Consider the following 25,671-nt stretch of genomic DNA (forward strand, 5'->3'; position numbering starts at 1 on the left):
GCTTTTACCTTTTCCCGCTCTCGGTCCTCCGGTTCCCCCACGCAACCGGGTGCTTTGGCTTTCCCATTTTGGCCCTGTTCGCTTAGTGATGCACGATTAGCGCTAAGTGTTAATTGCGCATCAAAAACCTCACCCTTTTTCCATTCCGGGGCTCCCAGGGGCTACTTTGGCCTCCTGTGCGGTCTCCATGGGCCTCAGTCAGCGTGCTTTGACCGAGGTCCTCGTTGTTCCACGTCGGATGCCATGGCCACTAGTTCAGGGTGTTTTTGATACTGTTTTGGATTTCATTAGAGATTTGTTCGACCTGATTCAATCATGGTTCTCGACAGTATTTCTATGGATCCAATTCGGATCACGGCCTCCCTACTTAAAAAAATATTTTGGATCACCAAATGTTGGTTTTCAAGCATCGACTAAGTGAGGATATTGTTTCTTTACTTGTCCAATATCAATCCACTTTGCGCTGCTCGGCTTTGAACCTTTGAGCCCAATCCTGAGGTATTCAACTTCTCCCCTGCATGTTGTCCTCACCTTCCTGTCCAACACTGTGTCTTCCTGCAACTCATTGAGTTATTCAGGTAGTAGGTCATCAATAGAAGGCAATTGACTTTGCTCTTCAGGGTCCTCAATCATTGAAGGTTCAAACAATTTCAAACAATCCGCATTTACGACTGAGTAGATGTGCATGTAAGTTGGTAGATCAAGGCGAAACACATTTTCACCAATCTTCTCAAGTATCATAAAAGGTCCATACCTGATAGGGTTTAGTTTTTTACCTTCACCTTGCATCCTATCCTTGTTTATATACAACTAGACTTGGTCTCCAACTTGAAAACTATGCTCCATCCGATGCTTATCTTGCCTAGCCTTATACTTGGCCTGGCTCCTTTCCAGCTGTTCCTGTACTGCCTGATGGATCTCCTGGATTTGTTCAATGAACCTGGTTGCTTTATCCACATCACTGTGCCCATCCACCATGGTATCTTTACCAAAGACAAAATCCAAAGGAGACCTTGGTGTGAAACCAAAGCAGGTCTCAAAAGGAGATCTCTGTGTAGAAGAGTGTTTGGCTCTATTGTAAGCATGCTGCACATAACACAAGTGTTCATCCCAAAGCTTAGGATGTTTACTGCAATATCCTCTCAGTAACTGGATCACAGTCCTGTTTACTACTTCTGTCTGGCCATCTATTTGTGGATGAAAAGTTGTGTTTTTCTTTAACTTGGTGTCCATCAGTTCCCATAGACTAGACCAAAACTTCCCCACAAATGGGGTGTCTCGAACAGATACAATGGAAGTGGGTAATCCGAAATGAACCCATACATGTTCAAAGAACAATTTTGCAGTCTGTTCAGCTGTGACTTGTTTACTACAAGGTATCAAAATGCACATTTTGCTGAACCTATCCACAACAACATATAGATAATCATGACCTTTCCTAGATTTAGGTAGTCCTCCTACAAAATCCATGGAAACGCTTTCCCAAGGGTGAGAAGGGACTGGAAATGGAGTGTACAAGCCTAGTTTTCTATTGTCGGGCTTGCTTTTAGCACACTTGGCACACCCTCTTACATATCTAGAAACTGTCTCATTCATTTTCGGCCAATAGCAGAATCTTTGCAGCTATGCAACTGTTTTGCCTACCCCAAAGTGACCCGATATCAGAGAAGTGTGTGCTTCCCTAATTATCTTTATCCTCTCAGTTTTTGGAATGCAGAGTTTCCCACAATGGTATAAGATTCGTTCCTTTATATGATAGTCCAATTCTTCTACTCTTTTGCCTTGACTCAAAGTTGCATATACATCTTTAAAATCCATATCCTGAGCATATTGTTCTATGTAGCTTTCATGTAGTACAAAATTATGCTTAAGTATGGTAGATGCATTTATAATGGGTCTAGATAACATGTCTGTAACCTTGTTATGTATGCCCTTTTTATATCTGATGACTAAGTGAAAGTGTTGTAGAAAACCCATCCACCTGTAATGTCTTGATTGTTGCAACTTAGTTTGGGAGTGTAGATATTGGAGTGGCTAGTGATTAGTATGTATTACCGTCTCTTTACCCATTAAGTAATGTTTCCACTTTTTCACACTCTGAACTAATGCATACAATTCTTTATCATATGTAGGATAGTTAACTACTACAGGATTAAAAGTCTCAGAATGATAGCATATGGGTTTGCCGTGCTGTGTCAACACTGCTCCCATGGCATAATCACTGGCATTAGTTTGGATCTCAAACGGTCTTTGCAAATCTGGCAGTGCTAGTACAGGTGCTGTACTTATTTTATCTTTCAAGGTGTCGAAGGATTTCTGGTGTTTTCCTCCCCACTGAAACACCTTATTCAATCCTGTTAAATCATGTAAGGGAGCTGCGATCGTGGAGAAGTAAGAGATGAACTTCCTCCAATATTGTGCTGCTCCTAAGAATCTTCTCACTTCCGTAGCAGACCTGCGTTTAGGCCAGTTTATAATGACTACCACTTTAGAGGGATCTATTTTCAATTCACCTCCCCCTACTATGTGACCCAAGTATTTTAGAGATGTTTTGCCAAATTCACATTTTGAGAGTTTAACATAAAGTTTTTCTCTTTTCAAAACACCTAATGTTTGCTTAACATGCTTTAAATGTTCTTCCTATGTTTTACTAAAAATCAGAATGTCATCTAGATACACAATAACAAAATCATCAAGAAAAGGTCTGAGTACATCATTCAATAATCTCATGAAAGTAGCAGGAGCATTAGTTAAGCCAAAAGGCATAACTAGCCATTCATACAATCCCTTCTTTGTTTTGAAAGTAGTCTTCCATGCATCTTGCTCTGCAACTCTGACCTGATGGTATCCACTGTGCAAATCCAGCTTGGTGAAATAAATAGCTTCTTTTAATTGATCTAAGAGATCATCTATGCGAGGAAGGGGATAACGATTCTTGATTGTTATCTTATTCAGTGCTCGGTAATCAATGCACATTCTCCACGAGCCATCTTTCTTTATCACCAAAACGATTGGTGACCCACATGGTGATGTGCTAGGCTTGATGAAGCCCTTCTCAAGCAACTCCTGCACCTGCTTCTTGATTTCAACATTCTCTAAAGCAGACAACCTGTACATCCCAATGTTAGGGAATGGAACATCTTTCTGCAAGTTAATATCATGTACTATTCCCTTTTTGGGTGGCAGACATTTAGGTTCTTGAAGCAAGACATCATACTCTGAAACAACCTTTTCTATATCAGCTTGTTGTTCAGCATTACAACCCTCAAATACATTGGTTTTGTCAAGTTTCTTTTCCTTTACAACCATCAGTAAGAATTGTTTTCATGAATTAATCATTCTTTTCATTTGCCCTGAGTTTATGAGAGTATAGTTATTCTTGAGCTTATGAGATCTTACAAATTATTCGATTCCATCTTTAACCAGTGGATACTTGTTCTCAGCACTATAGAAAATAACCTTTCTATCGTACAAGTAAGGACTTCCCAAAAAAATTCCACGTATATCCAAAGGAATTACATCTAACTCAACCTCATCTACAAATGCTGACCCAAAAGAAAACTTGAGTTTGCACTGTCTAGTCACTTGTAGTTGTGCTTTATCATTCAACCATCCTAATGGGTATGGTTTCTTGTGAGGTGTAGTTGCTAATCCCAATTTCTTCACAATTGCTTCAGAAATCAAATTTACTTGAGAGCCACTATCAAACAAAGTATCAATCTTTTGATTTTTGGAAATAACTCGAATATGGAAAAGCTCATGTCTTTTCCTCGCATTTTCTTCATCAATAACAGATTGAGAAGAATTACTAGTAGATGCTTTAGAAATCTTACCTTTTATACCTGTGGCTGCTATGGTTGTTTCATATCCCGAGTCCGACCCCAAATCTCTCTAAATAGCTACAGATGTCTTCTTCTTCTTGCCCTCAGACTTCTTAGGCCTCAGCTCTGGATGCAGAATCCAACAATGCTCATCATCATGCCCCTCCTTTTTACAGTGAGTGCATGAAGCTTTGGCTTTTTGTGCAGTGTTAGCCTTCCTTGCTTTCCACTTCTGTTTTCTTTTCTCCTTGCTCTTGCTTACAGTGGGTTGGGATGGTCCCCCAACTTCTGGATTGCCATTCTTTCCTCTAGCCTCTAGATGAGTAGCTTGTACAAACACCTCATCTATACTAGTGGGATTAAACATGAGGATGTTATGCCTCATGTAGTTGTGTAGACCACCAATGTACTTCAAAAGAGTCTCTGGTGAGTCTAGTGAGATACCCAACATCAATGCTCTCTTTCTGAACTCTTGAGTATACCCTTGTACACTTTGCCCCTTCAACTGCTGAAGAGTTTGCCAACTCATCATGGCCTGCTGCATGTAGGCCAATGGATAGAACTCTTTCATGATTGCAGAAACGAAGTCACTCCAGACAGAGATGGTCTGAACATGGCTTTTCATATCAGCTTGGGTTCTACCTTCCCACCAAACCAAGGCAGTGCCTCCTAGGCGTAGGCTTTCCAGCTGAATCTTACTCTTGTCTGCATGTATGTTCTGTACCCTGCAATACACATCAATTTGTCTAATCGAATTGTCCATTTTTTCAGCATTTGGCTCTCCATCATATATAGGCAAATAAAATTTAACATCTAACTTAATCAAAGATGATTTCTTACTATGTACAGGGCTATTAGGAGGTGTGAGAAACTTTTCCTCTTTCCCTTTTCCTTTGGAGTTGTCATGGAAGTGAGACTCATCTTCTTCTTTCTCTTGCTTAGAGCCTAATGCATCTTCCACCCTTTTCTTTCTAAAGTCTCGGTACATTTCTTCAACCATGGAATTCATAGTTAGGAAACTCTCTATGAATTGAGGGTCTGGCCCCATAGAACTTTCTTCTGACATGGTATTTCGAGGATAGACTCTCCTGATTTCAGGATTAGTTTCCACCAACTCCCCTTCTCCTAATTTGAGCTTTGATCCTGTGAGCATTCACAACTATACCAACACAGGCTTGTCTAACCTTACAACCTTATGCTCTGATACCACTTGATTTGATATTCACCCTATGAGTGCCATCAGTTAAAGATTTATTAAACTAAAGGTATTACAGACTCATGTGTTGGTGTGTGTGTGTTCTGTGTTATTGAAACAACGGATCGATCAGATTGCCAATACACAAAAAATAAATGGAAAGACAGCATAGAAATACAGTAAGCAACACAAAGACACAAACAGTTTTAATAAGGAGTTCACCCGATTCTCCAGGGCTACGTCTCCGGTCCAGCTTCAGTGGTGGCCCTCTGGTCAGCTCGGCCCTCTGTCTCTTCTGCTTGGCTTTACTGTTCTCTGTGTTCAGTCCTCCTCTTAGGGTTCACTATTCACTGTCTCTCTTGGTCGCTTGGACTCTCCTCAATTCGGATTCCAAATCAACTCTTATTGGTTCGACTGTCTCTGTTCATAGATTTAGCCATTCGATCCCTATGCATGTTCGGTTCCTCTTCCACCTGTGTCGATTCACCTTCTACATCTACGCTTGGAGTTCCCTGCATTCGGCGTCATCATGAGCACTCATGGAGTGACCACTTGTCCTCCTCTACATGGTGCCAGCATGCTTCGTCGGTTCGTTTCTTTAGTTATGATGTGGATGCGTTCTTCCTCCACCATAGCGATCAAACAGATTCCAAATCCCTTTAGAATGCGGCTTAATTCCCTGTTGATTCTGCTTCTTTCCATCGGGCACAATCTCAGCCGTCCGATCTGGGCCCTCCAAATCCGACACCATACACACGTTTCGCGTGGTTGACTTGCTCGACCGATAGCGCGTGATCAATGACAGTTTTCTCTCACTTGCGCCTGCCACGCGTCGATCGGTGTATGGAATCGCTCCGCTCCTGTCCAAAACCTCTTACCGTTCAAGGGCACCCCGATCAAAACCGCCGGTTTTCAGAGCGCGGGTCCTGCCTTTGTACTTTAGTGCTTTTACCTTTTCCCGCCCGCGGTCCTTCAGTTACACCACGCGATCAGGTGCTCGGGCTTTCCCATTTTGGCCCTATTCGCTTAGCGATGTGCGAAAAATTACACATCAAAAACCTCACCCTTTTTCCATTCCAGGGTTCCCATGGGCTACTTTGGCCTCCTGCACGGTCTCCATGTGCCTCGGTTAGCGCGCTTTGACCGAGGTCCTCGTCATTCCACATCGGCTGCCATGGCCACTAGTTCAGGGTGTTTTTGATACTGTTTTGGATTTCATTAGAGATTTGTTCGACCTGATTCAGTCATGGTTCTCGACAGTCTTTCTATGGATCTAATGCGGATCACAAAACGAACATGAGAAATGACTTGCAACATACCTAGGTGAATGATCATGAAGGTTCTGCAATTTCGGTCGGGAGGTCAGGAGACCGACTACCAAGACTTCTCAAGGCACAGTCTGGGCTGCTGGGAGACTGGCTGACTACTAGAACTGCGCAATTCATAGTCCAGTCTGGCTGTTGACTGTTGGGATTGCGCAATGTGCAATTCCAGCTGGGAAGGACTACTGGCCTAGGGACATATCTTCACAATTTCTTGGGCCAAGCAGCCACTGTCCTCCAGAAATGCGTAAAACAGTCTTGGAGGTTAGTGTTGGGTAGGAATGCGCAAATATAGAGAGGAAGGTGAGCCTTCCTTTCCCAGATTACGCAATGCAACCTTGGTGAAGGCAGAGCCCGGGCTAAGGTTGGCCCAACTCGCTGATAGGCGACTGAAAGCAAGTAAGTCAGTGAATGCATAGTGAAACTAAGTGATCGCAGAAGTGATTGGCAGTGCATGAAAAAAATGAATGAAAGATTCACCAAACATATCAACATGCATGTGGGTGAGGCAGTTCACCGGTTGGGCGAACGTCCGTGCAAAACAGTTTCATACATGCGACAGCAGTGAGATAGCAACGAAAACTGAAACAGAGCTAGGAAAAGCTAGTATATATGTAAACGACAACAAGTGTTCAAATAAATCAATAAAACAATACTCCTACATGTGAAAACACAAAATGTGACATAAATGCAGCAGAAGGCATAGGAAGCGGGCTTACTCGAAAACAGTTGAGTTGAATGTGTCGACTGCTCCTAGATGTGGTGTGGGATGTCAAAGCTACAAAGTTGATGTGAAGAATGAGATCAACAATGTCTGGTTGATGAGTTTTGATAACATCAAAGCCGTGACACGCATGCCACGAATCTAGGGGAAGCGGCACTTGGTGGGAGGTTTCGGAATTGATCCTTGCATGTAACCTCCAACTGCTAAAAATAGCTCCCTGAAACAAGGGATGTCTTTGCATGCTGCCTTGGGAGAAGCAACCCATGCATGCAAATCTATTTTTCTTAGTCCTAGAGGGAAATAGTCAACTCAACTTCACATGCAAGAGACTGCTTGATTGCTAAAGAAAAATGTGCATTTCTGGCTGGGAGCTGGTCTAGCTACCGAGGAGATTTGTGCAATTTCTGGGTAGAGCAGTTGACTGCTACCTAGATTTGTGCAAATCCTCAGCTGAACAGCCTGCTGCTGGGAAAATTTGTGCAAATCCTGTTGGGAGTGTTGGCTGGCAGGATTGTGCAATCTTGGAGCCCAGCAGGCTGTCAGATAGGATTGCGTAATTGCTGGAGGGAAGGCTAGTTTCCCTCTAGAAATAAGCAATTTCCAAGGGGAAGTTGCTCAGCCTACAGTTGGACCAAGTCTGGGTGAGAAGCCTCTCGGGGAATGGATCAACTGTGATCGAAAGGCTTCCTTTGTGCGAGGAAAACACTTGAAGCTTGACTACTTGACAAAGTGCTGTGTAGGGTTGGTAGGGAGGCTCCAAAATAGGCTAAGGAAAAATTTTGGAGGGTGGATGTAGCTGCTAAAACACTTGGCAACACACTGGTAGAACTCCAGCTCTATGAATGGACCTTGTTCGTGAAAAGCAAGTCTAAAACCTCTGGAAGTATTGTTCAGCTCTCAGCTCATCTTGGCTTCACACTAGTTTGATTGTAAGATGTAGCATCTGCCACACTCTTTTTTGATTAACACACATTCCAAGCCAAGGCAACACAATTTTTTCGATTGGGGTTGATGGGTACATAGGTGCACAAGACGTATAGTCATTAGAGTCTTAGTTTCGTCTCGTGTGTTTCTCCACTGCTAGTAGGCCTAGACAATACCTTGGTGGAGTCATATAGGAACACAAGCATGGCTCCACTACCAACGAGCTTGCTCAGTACCTCAGCGGAGTTACTTGCATCACCTCCCTGCGCAGGAAGCCTTTCTCTTCTTTCGCCTTATGGATTTTTCATTTTTCATTTTTTTCATTTTCATTTTCATTGTGCATAGCACTTATTCATTTCAAAGGCGGAAGAGGGATCCCAACTTATTAAGAGCAGAAGAGGTTGTTCTAGAAGAGAAGTAGTTTATTGTATCTCTGACGTGCTTGTTAAGGTTTCCCCCCTCACCTTACTCTACTTGACTTAGTTGACAAGGGTTAACCCAAAAACAATCGATTAGAGAAGGTGACACTAGTTAGCATGCAAGCGTTGTGTTTTCACCAAGGTTCACTTCGAACAGTATGTATTTTCCTTCGACGTATCATGGACTAAGAGTAACAAGCTCATCATATAGAGGCAAGATGACAGATAACCAAGTAGTGATAGTTGTACAAGCCCTCTTGTACTTTACCCAGTTTGCTTCAAGATTCATACATGGTTTCATGTAAGACTAACCTACGAATGAAACAAACGAATGAACTAACAATCAACAAAGCAAAGCAAGAGCATAAGCAAAAATGAAAGCGAAGCAAGTAAACAAACAAGCAAACAAACTACGTAAGAAAACAAGCATGCAAGCTAACAACTGAAAGAAAACACTACTACTCCTACACTAACAGTGCATGGGCCTGACCACGTGAAGTGATACTTCCAATGCAGCCATCGGTGCATTGGTAGACCCATGTGGGTGAAGGCTTGGTCTGCAAGTAACCCAGTTGTGCAGACCAGCATACAAGAAAGATATAATAGTGAAGACAGCCACACTTCGTATTTCAAAGTGCCCACGGGACATAAGCGAGTGCATGTGCATGATGGACAGTCCGTGGAATTGTCATGGTGTTGTGTGACACTACATGCAACTTTGAATCATAAGCACACTCTTGACTGTGACACGCAAGCAAACGAAAGAAACAAAGACAACTTGCATCGCGAACGAGTGCTTGCAATGTAAGACTCCTGCAAAGCATGATCAATGGGATCGTGTAGTTCAAGTGGAGGAAGTGTGATCTATGAGTGACATGGATCTTCAATTCATACAGACGAGTGATGAGGAGCCTTGGGTGATTGAACAGTTTCATGATCGGAAGTGAGACTAACCCCAAGAGAGCGAGGGCCTAACATAACCATCATCTCGGGTTGAAGTGCCTCGACAATTTTGGGCGTCTCAACTTCATCATCAGGTAGATCATCATACACTGTGGCTTCAAAAAATCAACTGCGGTAGATTCATTATCATGATCGAAATTGGAAGCAAATGGATCATGACCGCCATGATAAGAAAAATCAATGAATTCTTTGGCATCCTCATGATCAAATGAATCAAATAGAGAGGTAGATGAAAAGTGCACGAACTCATCCTCTGTGTTTCCAGAAAAACAGATGAAGGATAAAGTGGATCTTCAATGAATAACTTATCCTCTCCATTGTCGAATGATGGACTAACATCCGGTGAGTCCTACGAGTGATCGAAAATGGGTGCATCTGTGGATGAAGACACACATGCAAAATCATGGATGGTAGGTTCACCAAAGAAGCTAGGAAAGAACGGAGGGGCCTCGGACGGAAGGGAGTCATCCTTCGCTGAGTGTTGATGTTCAAGCTCCCACTCATACTCTTCATGAATGAAAGCACATGTTGGTTGTGCAACACCAACTCCGTTAGTGGGTTGTTCCTCGTTCACAACAAGTGAAGAGTCCGAAATGGACGAACACAAGACAACATCATCCGGAGGAACACTTGAGTGCAAAGACAAAGGTCGAAGAAAATAATGCATCAGGTGGAGTGATGTTGGGAGGGTGTGAAGGGTGAACAGATGTGTGAACATGATCCTCAGCGTCAGTAGGCGATGGTGGAACTGTTGAATGAGAGGGAGACAGACAGTCCGTTGAGACAGTGCCTACTCCCACATGGGATTGTGCAGTTCCATCAATGAAGAAGGTTGAGCGAGGCTTGACATAAAGCTTCCTCTTAGGATGGGCATATTTCTTAAGGCAGTACTCGAACCGGTCCCAGAGATAAGCGAACTTCATCTGGCTCCTCGAAGCTTGAAATTGCAAGTCACGGAAGCGCTGCCAAAAATCAATAATGGATTCATGCGGAGCCCTCCATTGTTGTAACAATTTTCATTCAAGATAGTCTTAATCAAAATGATAGGACGTGTCTTCAATAAGATCACAAAAGTGCTCACATGAGTGCACGGTGTCAGCCGGTAGGATGAGCACCCATCGAAATGGAGATTTGCGAAGTGTCTATGTGAGCAACAACCTGGCCTATTCGTCAGTAAACTCATTTTCCTCATAAATCATGGAAAGAAAGTTATGTAAGTGCTCAGGCCAGGCCACTTCGCCTTCACCATCATACGTGTGAGTGGACAAGAGATTGAAAATTTTCCCCGAGATGGAGACATCTTCCAGTGAACGGTCAAGCGAGGAGGGAGAAAAGACTCAACACGAGCTCATGGGATGAGCCCAAGGGTTTGCAAACATCAAGGAAAAAACCAAGGAAGGCTTCGAAATTGGATGCAGGCCAAAATTCTAGAGGGTGTTGCAACCGCTACAATAGGTTCCCATTAGGGTGTGTTGGGAAATTCTTGTTTAGGTTCTCGTGGCAAAGGTTTTGGGAATTCCTTTGATTATGGGGCAGATGACCCTGTTTATTGTTGTCCTTGGCATTCCCGCTTTGTGCCATCATCAATTATATGTACCTACAATTTCTTGTTAGGGGTTGGTATACACTAATCCACCAACCAATCATTCATTATTTGTGACATTGCATTCTCAACAAGCTTGTAACAACACTTCCACCATTGGTTGTTAGGGTCTACACATGCATGTGCATACATGTGGTGAGGAGTTTGATGGAACGTTGTGATTGCCTTATAGGCTTCAACAACCTATACCAAAATGTGTGATACATTGAAAATATCATAATTAATGACTTATTTCCATATATAAAATTTCAAATTTGTATTCATCTAGCTCTTTTCATCATAAGTATACTAGAGTGATCCAAACCACAATGCAATGAATTCTTTCTTGTTTGGAAAAGGAAAGTTGGTATCCCAAGAGACCTGCCATTTTTTCAAAGCAATCAGGATCAATAGCCATGCATAGTGGAACTCGACATTCGTATCATACACCTACAAATAATATTGCATAAATTGATTTAGTAGAAAGGTGGCCTATTTCATCTAGATACTTGCGACACATTTCGTTGCAATAGCCACTTCTCCTATGGGGCAATGCTCCTTTTGGAACTTCCTAAGAAACAAGAAATTAGTAGCGTGGAATAATTCACCTACTCATCACTTATAGAGGATATTAATATCCCCCTCCATCCACAAATTGCACTGTATTTTTCTATCACCTCCTTAGCAACATCATTTTCATTCTTTTTTATCAAAGATAGGTTACAGATCCTCTCCTACGATGGATAACCCATAAATCCTAGATATGCGTTATGAATCAATTTCTATGGGCTCACTAAGCCACATAACTCTATTTTGTACACAACTCAGAGTAATTTAACACAAATATTTGCTTCATTACTAGAACAAAATGGGGGATATCTAACAAATTTAAAATACCTGAGTTATCAAGCCCCTTGGCCCATTGTTGAGGTTCACAAAACCATGGAAGTCTTGGTTGCACTATGATAGTCATGTACTTTTCCTGAGAAAATAGAGGAAACCTTTTGGGGTATGTGACATCGTGTTCATTATATTTCAGCTTGTCGATCATGTTGAGCATGCCACCTTATTTGATAACCCCTTTCAAAATTGAAGTTGTTAACAATTTATACTTTATCTCTTTCAACAATTGAGTTTTTGATTTTGCAACAAGTTGTGGAGGCTGCACACCACTATCACCCTTTGTCCTTGATTTATTGGTAACTAATGATGAGGCCATGGGATATGTATCTAACAAATACAAAATTCCTCTTCAACTACACTTTGATATTAAAACTTCTCTTAGTTTTGTGCTTCATACCTCGACTTTACTCTTACAAATATGAGACAATGAGAAAAGAATTGGATGAAGTATTAGTGACTTACATGCCTTGTGCACATTTTCAAGAACAATAACTTTTAGTAATCTTGGTTATGTCTTATAATAACTTCACTAGGCAGGAACATCATTTGTTATTCTAGCCATGGTAGAAGTCATGCCAAGCAACTTTCCTAACATTGCCACTAATCTAGGACATATTTTTGTTTAATAAATTTAATGTCCTTTTTCATATATTTCCACAATATCCCATCGACATGGGTGGAACACGCTTTTTCTGGTGCCTTTTTCGACAATATCTTGGTTTCTATTGCCATCATCGGCCACTAGTTGTAGTCCACTTTTCATGTTATCACTGGTACTACAGACTTTCCTTGGTTTCTTATACACCTGACTGTGCAATGTTCTTCGTGCACAGTGTGTTAGTCCTTCACTGCAACAAGATATATCTACTTTCCCAAGTTAGTCACATTGTTCCTGTGAGCACAACATTCTCTGAGTTCTCTACTTCACAACTTTGACCTGTGAAGGCCAATAAGGTTACAAAAAAAAATATTTTTTCCCCTACAAACATATCAACTTTGGAAAGTGGGGAAATTGTCTCTATACAATTTTAGTTGGTACCCATTTAAAAGTTCATTGATGGGATCCTCATTCAGCTTCTCGAATTGTACTTTCATTGCATTTGTAACATATTGGATAATATACAATCTAAGCCAATGCCTCTAAAATTTCCTAGGGTGTTTCAGAAATTCATTGTCATACAACAACACAAGATCATCAACCTGGGATTAGTTTTTCTTGATATGGAAATCATGCCATGCCTTTTCCCTAGCCTTCACCTCCTAATAGGTCAACATTTTTCACCTTTTGAGTTCAATAAATATGGAGAACTAGAAATGAAAAGGTTCATTACTAAACTACATATCAAAGTATTTTTTTAAGAGGAAATCATTTTTCCTAACACACTTGCAAGCAATATTTCAAAATACAATCTTTTCAAACATTCTATTTTGGTTTGTTTTTCTCTACAGGAGCATGTAATGTGAAACTTTATAAGTTCAGTACATAAAGTTGGTTTTTTAGGAAATTGGTATATAATTGTAGTCTAAAACCTCTCTAAAATGAGAATTTGAGATACTAAGATTTTGAATAAATTAATGAAATAAATAACACTAATATGATTTTATGGTTATGTAATAGCCATGGTAGCTTGAAATAGAAAATCTAAACACCAAAAAAACAAACTTAGGAAAAAAGGACAAGCAAACAAAAAGATAACCCCTGGGAGAACCACATTAAAGAAAAAGTCCACTATCTAATTAAGCAAAACAACATATAAGTGAGAGGAAGAAGCTTACCTTAAGAATGTCATTGCAAACAGTAGCACAATAGTCTTTGTGCGATTAATATTTTCTCAAGAAATATTGTCATGTTGGAAATGATAGGTTTGGAGTTGAAAGTAAGATCACCAAGTGCAATTATATTCAATATGGAAAGGTCCAATTGTCCCCCACCTTGTGAAGAAGGATCATCCATTTCTCTTTCGTTGTTGTATCAAAAGAACCTTTGCTCCTTCTGTCTCCCTTAAATTTTCTTTCCGATTCAATTATCCTTGTCAAATTCTCATAAATTGAAACTTTTCTTAATTTGTCTCCCTGACTTTAAATTCGTGTTCTGATTCCCTTTCAATTCCCCTCACGAACCTTTCAAAAATTCCTTCTTGTTTGATAGCACCGTGAAACCCTATATAGTCGCTTTCCCTTTTCGTCTCTACATCATCCCCAATTCTAGTTCATAGTTTGATCCCTCTTTGATAACAATCTCCCTTGACTAGACACTCAACCTTCTAGAATATATCCCTTCTCCCCTTGGCTAATTTGTTTCATAAAGCCCTCTGCAATCCATTCCAATATATTTTCTTTATTTTGCTAGTGCAAAGTCACTAGGTCAAATCCCAATGAGTTTAGGGTAGTTTTTTTTACAAAAAAGAAATTCTCTAACATGCCAAATAAAAGAATCCTTCGTAGGTGACAACATGCAAAAAATGAGTATATACTTTTAATATTTCAAGTTTAATATTTCTATTTTGAAACTAACATGGGTTTTTTTTGGCTCAGGTAATTCTTGAATATTTGGCAAGTCTCTCATATAAATAAGATTTTTTATCTCTAGCTTGACCTAGCCATTTATTGAATATCTAAAAAGTATCTTGATGATCTTGTCAATAATAGTGGTAAATTCCTATCATGGACCTCTCCAAAGATCGTTATCAATCCATAACCCAGTGAAATCTTAGATGGTCACATTCCCTTTCCTTTTCCCTGTTGTCCCCAATTATTGTTCCATCATTATGGTCTTTTTGATAGCAAGCTCCCTTTATCAGTCACCGACCATCCAATTAACTATATCCCTGCTCCTCTAGCCTAGGTTATTTCACAAAGTCATATGAAATCCATCCTAATAGGATTTTCTTCATTTGTTAGTGGTAGGTCATGAGGTTGAAACCCTATGAATTTAGGGTAGATTTTTGGTCATTAACTAAAGCCTCTGACATTCCAAACAAAGCCAACACCAATTTACATACTTTTTAGTGTTTGTAAGCTAAAACATCTAGTTTAATACTTTTCACTTTGAAACCAACCCAAAATTTTTCTAGCATGATTATTTCTGGAATGTCTAGCGAGTCTCTCAACTTTCAAGTCAAGAATGTTTTTCTCAAATCTGGGCCAACTGTTTATGGAATATTTGGAAATCTCTCGAGAATTTTGTCAATAATAGTGGTGAATTCCCCTTATGAACATCTCCATAGACCATTCTCGTCCTATAGCATAGTGAAACCCCTGATGGTCATTTTCACTTCCCACTCCACATCATCGCCAATTCTTGTTCCATAATTATGGCCTTCTTCATAGTAATCTCCCTCCATGGTCACTCAACCTTCTAGACTCTATTCCTACTCCCAACTAGGGCCATTTCAGGGAGGCATTTGTACTGCACTTCAATATGATTTTCTTTATTTTCCAATGGTAGTTCGCAAGGTCAAAACTTGCTGAGTCTAAGAGAGCCACTTAAAATCGTTCTTGAATGTATGGGGACCCTGTCATATGAATAATGGCTTGTTTGGAGTCCATCTTGGATGTTTGTTGAATTTTTGGAAAGTCTCAAAAATCTTCACAACAACAAGGGTGATTTTTGTTTCATAAATTAAAAGGAATAAATATGTCATTCATTTTTCTCTAGAAATGCTTTAGGTATTAGCAGAAAATGCCACCAAACTCTTGGAGGTGGCAAGTTAGAATCATCTCCTTGTGGGTGCTCTAGTTGGATGAAAACGAAGGAGAAGTGTATTTTGCATATATACCCGACTCTTCAACTCTCAAATCAAATGAAAGAAACCTAATGAAAATTTTTGACACAGTGATATGGAGGACGTGAGATGTCTTTCATGATTAATTTTGCATATAAACCCAACTCTTGAACTCTTAATCAAACGAAGGAAATCTAATGACAACCAGAAAGATTGATTTGTTGAGCTTGGATTACAACCTTTTACATTCGGGTAGACCATGGGATGTTTAGATGCAAAGGAAATTTATTTAAAAGTGTATATATATGTGTGTGTGTGTGTGTGTGTGTGTGTGTGTGTGTGTGTGTGTGTGTATATATATATTTTTAATCATTTACTTAATATGGAAAATGTGTAGGAATATTTGTACAAATTATTTAAATTAGTGAGGATTTCATAAATTTTTTATAGAGTTTCAGTGATTTTATTATATAAAATTTGGGTGAAACTTTTTTAATGTTTTTGAGAGAGAGAGAGAATTTAATCTATGAATTAAATTTAGTTCGGAATTTTTTGCTTATATTAAAATCTAAGTTGTTTTGAACTTCAGCCTTCTCAAAATTGTTGAATAGATGATAATTAAGATATTAGTTGTAATGATTTAAATTATTCCATCGAAGAGGATTATCATTTATCATATATTCAATCATAAATCTCAAACTCGTTATGTTACCCATGACAATTATTATATATTATTATGCATGGCATATCTGCTTCTCCCCTCCCCATTCACATGTCAAATGTGTTAACGGTATGGAAATCCATGAAAGTAGTGTTTAAGAAGGAGGAAATTAATGAATGAAGATGAAATCAATCTCTTTGACATTTTATAAATGGATAGTGAAGTGACACGATAATGAATGAAGAAAGAGAAGTTCGAAAACATGAACATTTTTCATTGTATCTGCTTGTAATTCCCTTTTAGATTCCCTATCCCAAGCTATAATAAGTTTGGTCATTATGAATGGGAGTGTGTTTTGGGCTTATTTTAAATCTAGTTGTTCCCTTGGATAAGTAATCAATAAACCTAAACAACATGAATAGTTTTTTAAAATATTGTGAAACAATTCTAGAGTTGGTAACTTGATTGGTTAGGAACATTCTCAATTTACTAAGAACAATTTCAAAAGATAAATTTAACTTTTATTACACTCACCTAAAATATACATTCTTACTAAAGTATAAATTGGTAATATATGTACTTTAAAGCTACAGATATGTGTGTAAACAGAATTGATTTATTTATGATAAAATAAGGGCAAAGTGTGAAGTGTAATTGGCCTATGCAAAGCACAAAGTGTGAAGTGTTCGGGCGCCTAAGATTATCAATGTTTAACAAAAGGGTTACCCACCCTTAGATTATTACAACCATTGAATTATGACAAAATTATCTTCATCACAAAAATTGGCAATCCAAGATCATGTCCCCACAAAGTGTTTTTTCATTGAGCTGGGAACAAAATTATCTTCACAAAAACTGGCAATCCAAGATCATGTCCCCACAAAGTGCTTTTGTTTTGCAGAGGTGGCAGTCAAGAAAAACTTGACCGTTGAATCCAACGAATATTTGTTTCCGATCCATGTCCCCATCTTTACCTTTTACGAATCTGCTCCTCCTCCTCCTCCCATGGCTACTGCGCTTCACTGTATTAGTCTTGTCTTTGAGCTCCATGTCATGTATGTTTGTGAGTCTGGTCTAGTCTGGTCTGGTCTCTGTATGAGTTTTGTGTGGTGTGGTCTGGTCTGGTCTCTGTATGAGTTTTGTGTGGTCTGGTCTGGTCTGGTTTGGTCTCTGTATGAGTTTTGTGTTGTCTGGTATGGTCTGGTTTGCGTGTTGTTGTGTTGCGCGGTACGGGGAGGTGAAGGTAGACATAAATTACATCAATTTTCAAGGTAGACAGACATCACAGGCGCGAAAGGTATATGAACGAGGAGATATCCACCCAGATCCTTCTCAATCCCAGGTATGCAAATTTCTGTACATGTAACCTTCACACAGATGTTAGATTGGCTTAGTAATTGCCATACACTGCAAGAATTAGAATTAATATGATTTTGTAATTATTTCATGCAATTAGCTCTGTTTTCGCATATATTGAATTACCAGGATAAACGCATAAATATGAATGGGCACCTGCTTCAGTTTTTGAATCCACAGAAATTGCCTAAATATGAATTAGTACATGTCCTGCTTCAGTTTTTGAATGCACATAAATTTCTAGGCTAAACGTATTTATATCAATTCATATTTGCATGGGATGGGATTCAATCTATCACAGGTAGATTAGGTGAATTTCTATGCATCGAGTCTCTGTTTTTCTTCTTTTTCTAGTTATAGATTCAAATAGAGTCTCTGTTTTTCTTTTCTTCTTTTTCTAGTTATAGATTCAAATAGAGTCTCTGTTTTTCTTCTTTTTCTAGTTATAGATTCAAATAGAGTCTCTGTTTTTCTTCTTTGTGATCAATGTTACAGTATGAGGATCGTTCGGCCGGCCCTTTTCAAGCTCTTAACTGGGCAGTGCAATGGCAAACAGAGACTACCCCTATCTTGTCTTGGCGGTGCAATGGCAGACAGAGACTACCCGTCTTGTCTTGGTATTGCCTCTTGCGACTGCTGCAAACTACTTCACATGCCCTGCCCCTGATTGGCACAGAATTAAATCCTCCCACATCCACATCGTCATCCCCATCCTCCTCTCTTCTGGTAAAATCGTGTAAATTTTCTCCGTCTTCTTTTGTTAATGTTCATCCCCATCCTCCTCTCTTCTTCTGGTAAAATCGTGTATAGTCTCTTTGTTTCAACTTTCTCCGTCTTCTTTTGTTAATTCAATTTTGTTAAATATTGTTTCTGCTTGTCTTCTTTGGTTAATTCAATTTTGTTAGATGCATATATAAGTAGCTCTATTATCAATTCAATTTTGTTGTTCAATGCATACAAGTAGTAACTCTGATAAGGCCGTCATTGTGCTTTTACTTGTACTGTTTGTCCTTTTACTTATGCAATTATGGATGATAAGGCTCTGTGTTTGTAGTGTTGTGGATGTAGCATTCCCTTACCATGTTGGGCTTTGGAACAAGTCCTTATACACCGATAGGGAGAAACAAAGGGTATATATCTCATTAGGGTGCGACACCCTACCTCTGCTCAACGGAGGGAAGAACGCCGATTCAGGTATACACATATTATATGAGAAGTTTCAGAGATACTACGTTCAGAGATTATATGCCCATCTAATTCTCTCTCCGATTAATTGAAAAATAGATTTCCATAGATTAAGTCTTCGATTGATCTGAATAGGTTCTGTTTGTTGTTTCCTTCCTTCCTGAGAATCAATCTGAATAGGCTCTGTCTGTTTGTTTCCTTCCTGAGAATCAATCTGAATAGGCTCTGTCTGTTTGTTTCCTTCCCGAGAATGCAAGTTTTTCATACACGTAAGAAATTCAAGTTGGAGTGGGGCCTTGCGGGGAGCTGAGATATCCCTCAGATCCTGAAAGCAACGGCACCTGAATTGGCGAGTTTCAAGGTAGAGTCAACCTTACTTTTCCAGGACAATGGGAATGCCAAATCTGTGATACAAATAGTAGAATCCAAACTGTAATCACCTAAATGTTTTGAATCCAATTTTTGTACAGTATACGAAGGCGTCCTTGAGAGCCCGTGCAGAGAGGCGGGCGGGCATTTGGTGTGTCTGATCGATCGAGAGACTTGTTCAGCCTCTGCGCGGTGTTTCTGTCAAAAACAGAGTGACTGTGCTGCATGATGCCAGTCTTATTCAGGCAGGCCATTTCCCATTAAATTTGCAGACAGTAGAATCTTTAAAGCGAATGTAGATGGGTTGCGAATGTAATATTTAGTACCTAATAAATCCACCCTAAACCTGTACTTCAGGGCGTCCAGTGTGATGGTTAAAAATTGATAAGCAGTGCATACTTCGCAAACCTTGAAGTGATGGTGAGATGATCTCCCTCAGCATCGAAAGACTACCTTACCAGTGAAACCATGTTGATGCTTTCTATATTTGCGCTCGATTGGTATTCCATTACATGTAATGAAATGATGAAAAAGATGTGTTTTCTTAGATTAGATTAGTAGATATTCTATTGGGTTAAATAGTCAACGACATCTGAACCTTCGATTTTTTGTTTTGAAGGTGGATGACCTAGTACCGATCCACCAGAACATGAGCAGCGTGGAGGAGGCCTTCCATACATCTCTTTCAATACCATCCAAACCTAGGAAGTTTGCTTTCTTCCACTCTTGATGCCATATACATTTAGAATTCTAGAGAGGTTGTCTAATCTAGGTTATAGTTGTTTTCAGGGACTTACTTCCCCACTTCCAACCGTAGGAATGATTAGTTCCTACCCTTTACTCTTTCTCCATTTCCAACTTCCCACAATAGCCAATTCTGCACAAGAGGGAAGGCTTGGACAATGACCTTCCCACATATCAACAAATTATATTATGAGTATTCTTGGAAGGTTTTCTAATGAATTAGGTTCAATGTATTTTTATATGATAACTTGGCTTCATAGACCCTTATTTGATATGAGCCTCCATATGCCTCTAGCTACTAGAGCCTTCCCAAAATGATGCATATTCTAGTAAGCCCCAACTCCTTCACCTTCTTAAATCCCAACTTCTTCATCACCTTCGACTTTTAACTATGTTTATGTTCCAACATTTGCATTTTCCCTTCTTACAATGAAGGCTACTAAATGAGCCAATTTCAGTGAATAAGTACCTTTTTTTCAATCTCATTATTATAGTAGATTCTAGACTATTTAATTTTCAAATTTATTTTCATCTAAATAATTTTTTTCTTTTTGAAGTCAAAGTACATGCTCCAATACTAATGCTCAATATGTAGCAAGGTTTCTCTTTAGAAGTTAAGTTAAGAAAACGATTTCAATCATCAAATTATGTTAGTCACTTTCTTAAATGATAAATCAATTTATGCATTTTTGGTTCTGCTATATAGAAAGCATAATCACTTTCTTAAATGATAAATCAATTTATGCATTTTTTGTTCCACTATATAAAAAGCATGAATTTTCACTGAATTTTCAAATATATTATTTTTGCAGAGAATGACTCGAATATGTGCATGGCCACGACATGCGAAGCATTTACATGTCCATCATGTTCATGACAAAAGACATGAAATGATTATGACATTAATGGATTTCAAAATAAATTAACATTTACTTATTCATTGTGTAATTACTCTCGGAAAACTCATAATAATAAAAATATTTTTTTGTTTGAAGGGGCCAAAAAGCCCCTTCTCATGCCCTTAAGAATGAACCATGGTCGTTCTTAAGGGTTTGTGCATCCTCTCTCCTTTTCCACTTCTCCGTGCATTCAAAAAACTGAAGCAGGACATGTACCTATTCATATTTAGGCAATTTCTGTGGATTCAAAAACTGAAGTAGGTGCCCATTCATATTTATGCGTTTAGCCTGGTAATTCAATATATGCGAGAACAGAGCTAATTGCATGAAATAATTACAAAATCATATTAATTCTAATTCTTGCAGTGTATGCCAATTACTAAGCCAATCTAACATCTGTGTGAAGGTTACATGTACAAAAATTTGCATACCTGGGATTGAGAAGGATCTGGGTGGATATCTCCTCGTTCATATACCTTTCGCACCTGTGATGTTTGTCTACCTTGAAAATTGATGTGATGTATGTCTACCTTCACCTCCCCGTACCGCGCAACACAACAACATGCAAACCAGACCATACTAGACAACGCAAAACTCATACAGAGACCAGACCAGACTAGACCAGACCACACAAAACTCATACAGAGACCAGACCAGACCAGACAACACAAAACTCATACAGAGACCAGACCAGACCAGACCACACAAAACTCATACAGAGACCAGACCAGACCAGACTCACAAACATACATGACATGGAGCTCCAAGACAAGACTCATACAGTGAAGCGCAGTAGCCATGGGAGGAGGAGGAGGAGCAGATTCGTAAAAGGTAAAGATGGGGACACGGATCAGAAACAAATATTCGTTGGATTCAACGGTCAAGCTTTTCTTGACTGCCACCTCTGTAAAACAAAAGCACCTTTCTTGAAGATAATTTTGTCATAATTCAATGGTTGTAATAATCTAAGGGTGGGTAACCTTTTTTGTTAAACATTGATAATCTTAGGCGCCCAAATACACCTTGCAGAGGCCAATTACACTTCACACTTTGTGCCTTGCATAGGCCAATTACACTTCACACTTTGTGCTTACTTTATCATAAATAAATAAATTCTGTTTACACACATATCTATAGCTTTAAAGTACATAAATTACTAATTTATAATTTAGTAAGAATGTATATTTTAGGTGAGTGTAATAAAATTTAAATTTATCTTTTGAAATTGTTCTTAGTAAATTGGAGAATGCTCCTAACCAATCAAGTTACCAACTCTAGAGTTGTTTCACAATATTTTAAAAAACAATTCATGTTGTTTAGGTTTATTGATTACTTATCCAAGGGAACAACTAGATTTAAAATAAGCCCAAAACACACTCCCATTCATAATGACCAAACTTATTATAGCTTGGGAAAGGGAATCTTAAAGGGAATTACAAGCAAATACACTGAAAAATGTTCATGTTTTCGAACTTCTCTTTCTTCATTCATTATCGTGTCACTTCACTATCCATTTATAAAATGTCAAAGAGATTGATTTCATCTTCATTCATTAATTTCCTCCTTCTTAAACACCACTTTCATGGATTTCCATACCGTTAACACATTTGACATGTGATGGGGAGGGGAGAAGCACATATGCCATGCATAATAATATATAATAATTGTCATGGGTAACATAACGAGTTTGAGATTTATCATTGAATATATGATAAATGATCATCCTCTTCGATGGAATAATTTAAATCATTACAACTAACATCTTAGTTATCATCTATTCAACAATTTTGAGAAGGCTGAAGTTCAAAACTACATAGATTTTAATATAAGCAAAAAATTCCAGACTAAATTTAATTCATAGATTAAATTGCCGTAGTCTTTAACGCGACTTTTTGAAAGCCTTTCCGGTGATTTTTTCCGGTGAAAATCCGGAAGTAATTTATTGAAATCCAAGTTTGATAACTAGTTTCTGCACAATGAAAGCGTCCCAGGGGTTTTTCAGGGTGTTGAATTCGAATATGCAGTTAAAAAACCATTTTAACTGCAACAAATCATGATTTCATCTCAATTTCTTCCGCTGGATTCCGTCACTGGAATCTCAAAAAGTCGCATTATAGACAACTCCGATTAAATTCTCTCTCTCTCTCTCTCTCTCTCTCTCTCTCTCTCTCTCTCTCTCTCTCTCTCTCTCTCTCTCTCTCTCTCTCTCTCTCTCTCTCTCTCTCTTCTCAAAAACATTAAAAATGTTTCACCCAAATTGTATATAATAAAATCACTGAAACTCTATAAAAAATTTACGAAATCCTCACTAATTTAAATAATTTGTACAAATATTCCTACACATTTTGCATATTAAATGATTAAAAAAAAATGTATACTTTTAAATAAATTTCCTTTGCATCTAAACATCCCATGGTCTACCCGAATGTAAAAGGTTGTAATCCAAGCTCAACAAATCAATCTTTCTAGTTGTCACTAGATTTCTTTCTTTTGATTTAAGAGTTCAAGAGTTGGGTTTATATGCAAAATTAATCATGAAAGACATCTCACATCCTCCATATAACTGTGTCAAAATTTTTCATTAGGTTTCTTTCATTTGATTTGAGAGTTCAAGAGTCGGGTATATATGCAAAATATACTTCTCCTTTGTTTTTATCCAACTAGAGCACCCACAAGGAGATGATTGTAACTCGCCACCTCCAAGAGTTCGGTGGCATTTTCAGCGAATACCTAAAGCATTTCTAGAGAAAAATGAATGACATATTTATTCCTTTTAATTTATGAAACAAAAATCACCCTTGTTGTTGTGAAGATTTTTGAGACTTTCCAAACATTCAATAAACATCCAAGATGGACTCCAAACAATCCATTATTCATATGATAGGGTCCCCATACATTCAAGAACGATTTTGAGTGGCTCTCTTAGACTCAACAAGTTTCGACCTTGCGAACTACCGTTGGAAAATAAAGAAAATCATATTGAAGTGCAATACAAATGCCTCCCTGAAATGGCCCTGGTTGGGAGTAGGAATAGAGTCTAGAAGGTTGAGTGACCATGGAGGGAGATTACTATGAAGAAGGCCATAATTATGGAACAAGAATTGGCGATGATGTGGAGTGGGAAGTGAAAATGACCATCAGGGGTTTCACTGTGCTATAGGACGAGAATGGTCTATTGAGATGTTCATAAGGGGAATTCACCACTATTATTGACAAAATTCTCGAGAGATTTCCAAATATTCCATAAACAGTTGGACCAGATTTGAGAAAAACATTCTTGACTTGAAAGTTGACAGACTCGCTAGACATTCCAGAAATAATCATGCTAGAAACATTTTGGGTCGGTTTCAAAGTAAAAAGTATAAAACTAGATGTTTTAGCTTACAAACAATAAAAAGTATGTAAATTGGTGTTGGCTTTGTTTGGAATGTCAGAGGCTTTAGTTAATGACCAAAAATCTACCCTAAATTCATAGGGTTTCAACCTCATGACCTACCACTAACAAATGAGGAAAATCCTATTAGGATGGATTGCATATGACTTTGTGAAATAAACTAGGCTAGAGGAGTAGGAATATAGTTAATTGGAAGGTCGGTGATTGATAAAGGGAGCTTGCTATCAAAAAGGCCATAATGATGGAACAATAATTGGGGATAACAGGGAAAAGGAAAGGGAATGTGACCATCTAATATTTCATTGTGTTATGGATTGATAATGGTCTTTGGAGAGGTCCATGATAGGAATTTACCACTATTATTGACAAGATCATCAAGATACTTTTTAGATATTCAATAAATGGCTAGGTAAAGCTAGAGATAAAAAATCTTATTTATATGAGAGACTCGCCAAATATTCAAGAAATACCTGAGCCAAAAAAACCCATGTTAGTTTCAAAATAGAAATATTAAACTTGATTTTAAAGCAAATGAGCGCTTAAAAGTATTAAACTCATTTTTTGCATGTTGTCACCTACGAAGGATTCTTTTATTTGACGTGTTAGAGAATTTCTTTTCTATCAAAAAGACTACCCTAAACTCATTGGGATTTGACCTAGTGACTTTTCACTAACAAATAAAGAAAATATATTGGAATGGATTGTCGAGGGCTTTATGAAAACAAACTAGCCAAGGGGAGAAGGGATAGATTCTGGAAGGTTGAGTGTCCAATCAAAGGAGCTTGCTATCAAAGAGGGATCAAATTATGAACCAGAATTGGGGATGATGTAGAGACGAAAAGGGAAAGTGACTATATAGGGTTTCACGGTGCTATCGAACAAGAAGGATTTTTTGAAAGGTTCATGAGGGGAATTGAAAGGGAATGGGAACACGAATTTAAAGTGAGGGAGACATAATTGAATCGGAAAGAAAATTTAAATGGAGGGAGACAAAAGGAGTAAAGGTTCTTTTGATAGTAACAATGAAAGAGAAATGGATGATCCTTCTTCACAAGGTGGGGAAAAATTGGACCTTTCCATCTTGAATATAATTGCACTTGGTGATCTTACTTTCAACTCCAAACCTATCACTTCCAACTTGACAATATTTCCTGAGAAAATATTAATGGCACAAAGACTACTGTGCTACTATTTACAATGACATTCTTAAGGTAATCTTCTTCCTCTCACTTATATGTTGTTATGTTTAATTAGATAGTGGACTTTTTCTTTAATGTGGTTCTCCTAGGATTTATCTTTTTGTTTGCTTGCCCTTTTTTCCTAAGTTTGTTTCTTTGGTGTTTAGCTTTTCTTTTTCAAGCTCCCATGGCTATTACATAACCATAAAATCATATTAGTGTTATTTATTTCATTAGTTTATTCAAAATCGTAGTATCTCAAATTGTCATTTTAGAGAGGTTTTAGACTACAATTATATACCAATCT

At 38.5% G+C, this 25,671-nt stretch overlaps 2 long non-coding RNA genes across 2 annotated transcripts in view; one reads left to right on the top strand and one right to left on the bottom strand.

The window, feature by feature from the left end:
* Positions 1-21,345, bottom strand: part of LOC149261171 (uncharacterized) — a 64,084-nt gene extending 42,739 nt beyond the window's left edge. Inside the window, exon 1 of the long non-coding RNA XR_016248397.1 lies at positions 21,224-21,345. This is a non-coding gene — a long non-coding RNA (uncharacterized LOC149261171). The remainder of the gene's footprint in view (positions 1-21,223) is intronic.
* On the top strand, positions 19,027-19,837 carry LOC149261172 (uncharacterized). The gene is made up of 3 exons (XR_016248395.1): positions 19,027-19,141; positions 19,251-19,609; positions 19,769-19,837. It is a non-coding gene; the product is annotated as an uncharacterized LOC149261172 (long non-coding RNA).
* Positions 21,346-25,671: the final 4,326 nt, after the last annotated feature.

Source organism: Pinus tabuliformis, chromosome 6 (assembly GCF_031772625.1).
Source record: "Pinus tabuliformis cultivar Carrire ecotype Pingquan chromosome 6, CPIR1, whole genome shotgun sequence".
NCBI classification, from domain to species: Eukaryota; Viridiplantae; Streptophyta; class Pinopsida; order Pinales; family Pinaceae; genus Pinus; species Pinus tabuliformis.